The following is a 2,500-nucleotide window of genomic DNA, read 5'->3' on the forward strand; positions in this document are numbered from 1 at the left end:
TCCTACCACCATCTCACCACCACCATAACTCAGCCTGTCTGTCCTACCACCATCTCACCATCACCATAACTCAGCCTGTCTGCCCTACCACCATCTCACCATCACCATAACTCAGCCCGTCTGCCCTACCACCATCTCACCATCACCATAACTCAGCCCGTCTGTCCTACCACCATCTCACCATCACCATAACTCAGCCCGTCTGTCCTACCACCATCTCACCATCACCATAACTCAGCCTGTCTGTCCTACCACCATCTCACCATCACCATAACTCAGCCTGTCTGTCCTACCACCATCTCACCATCACCATAACTCAGCCTGTCTGCCCTACCACCATCTCACCACCACCATAACTCAGCCTGTCTGTCCTACCACCATCTCACCATCACCATAACTCAGCCTGTCTGTCCTACCACCATCTCACCATCACCATAACTCAGCCTGTCTGTCCTACCACCATCTCACCACCACCATAACTCAGCCCGTCTGTCCTAGCACCATCTCACCATCACCATAACTCAGCCCGTCTGTCCTACCACAATCTCACCACCACCATAACTCAGCCCGTCTGTCCTACCACCATCTCACCACCACCATAACTAACTCAGCCTGTCTGTCCTACCACCATCTCACCATCACCATAACTCAGCCTGTCTGTCCCACCACCATCTCACCATCACCATAACTCAGCCCGTCTGTCCTACCACAATCTCACCATCACCATAACTCAGCCTATCTGCCCTACCACCATCTCACCATCACCATAACTCAGCCTGTCTGCCCTACCACCATCTCACCATCACCATAACTCAGCCCGTCTGTCCTACCACCATCTCACCATCACCATAACTCAGCCTGTCTGCCCTACCACCATCTCACCATCACCATAACTCAGCCCGTCTGTCCTACCACCATCTCACCACCACCATAACTCAGCCCGTCTGTCCTACCACCATCTCACCATCACCATAACTCAGCCTGTCTGTCCTACCACCCTCTCACCATCACCATAACTCAGCCTGTCTGCCCTACCACCATCTCACCACCACCATAACTCAGCCTGTCTGTCCTACCACCATCTCACCATCACCATAACTCAGCCTGTCTGTCCTACCACCATCTCACCATCACCATAACTCAGCCTGTCTGTCCTACCACCATCTCACCATCACCATAACTCAGCCTGTCTGTCCTACCACCATCTCACCATCACCATAACTCAGCCTGTCTGTCCTACCACCATCTCACGATCACCATAACTCAGCCTGTCTGTCCTACCACCATCTCACCATCACCATAACTCAGCCTGTCTGTCCTACCACCATCTCACCATCACCATAACTCAGCCTGTCTGTCCTACCACAATCTCACCATCACCATAACTCAGCCTGTCTGTCCTACCACCATCTCACCACCACCATAACTCAGCCTGTCTGCCCCTACCACCATCTCACCATCACCATAACTCCAGCCCGTCTGTCCTACCACCATCTCACCATCACCATAACTCAGCCTGTCTGTCCTACCACCATCTCACCATCACCATAACTCAGCCTATCTGCCCTACCACCATCTCACCATCACCATAACTCAGCCTGTCTGCCCTACCACCATCTCACCATCACCATAACTCAGCCTGTCTGTCCTACCACCATCTCACCACCACCATAACTCAGCCTGTCTGTCCTACCACCATCTCACCATCACCATAACTCAGCCTGTCTGTCCTACCACAATCTCACCATCACCATAACTCAGCCTGTCTGTCCTACCACCATCTCACCACCACCATAACTCAGCCTGTCTGTCCTACCACCATCTCACCATCACCATAACTCAGCCTGTCTGTCCCACCACCATCTCACCATCACCATAACTCAGCCTATCTGCCCCTACCACCATCTCACCATCACCATAACTCAGCCTGTCTGTCCTACCACCATCTCACCACCACCATAACTCAGCCTGTCTGTCCTACCACCATCTCACCATCACCATAACTCAGCCTGTCTGTCCTACCACAATCTCACCATCACCATAACTCAGCCTGTCTGTCCTACCACCATCTCACCACCACCATAACTCAGCCTGTCTGTCCTACCACCATCTCACCACCACCATAACTCAGCCTGTCTGTCCTACCACCATCTCACCATCACCATAACTCAGCCTGTCTGCCCTACCACCATCTCACCATCACCATAACTCAGCCCGCCTGCCCCTACCACCATCTCACCATCACCATAACTCAGCCCGTCTGTCCTACCACCATCTCACCATCACCATAACTCAGCCCGCCTGTCCTACCACTATCTCACCATCACCATAACTCAGCCTGTCTGTCCTACCACCATCTCACCATCACCATAACTCAGCCTGTCTGTCCTACCACCATCTCACCATCACCATAACTCAGCCTGTCTGCCCTACCACCATCTCACCACCACCATAACTCAGCCCGTCTGTCCTACCACCATCTCACCATCACCATAACTCA

General features: G+C 52.8%; 1 pseudogene; it reads right to left on the bottom strand.

Annotated features, from left to right (window-relative positions):
• LOC114551621 (receptor-type tyrosine-protein phosphatase mu-like) overlaps positions 1–2,500 on the bottom strand; it is a 99,133-nt pseudogene that overhangs the window by 93,980 nt on the left and 2,653 nt on the right.

Source organism: Perca flavescens, unplaced genomic scaffold, assembly GCF_004354835.1.
Source record: "Perca flavescens isolate YP-PL-M2 unplaced genomic scaffold, PFLA_1.0 EPR50_1.1_unplaced_scaf_24, whole genome shotgun sequence".
Taxonomy (NCBI): domain Eukaryota; kingdom Metazoa; phylum Chordata; class Actinopteri; order Perciformes; family Percidae; genus Perca; species Perca flavescens.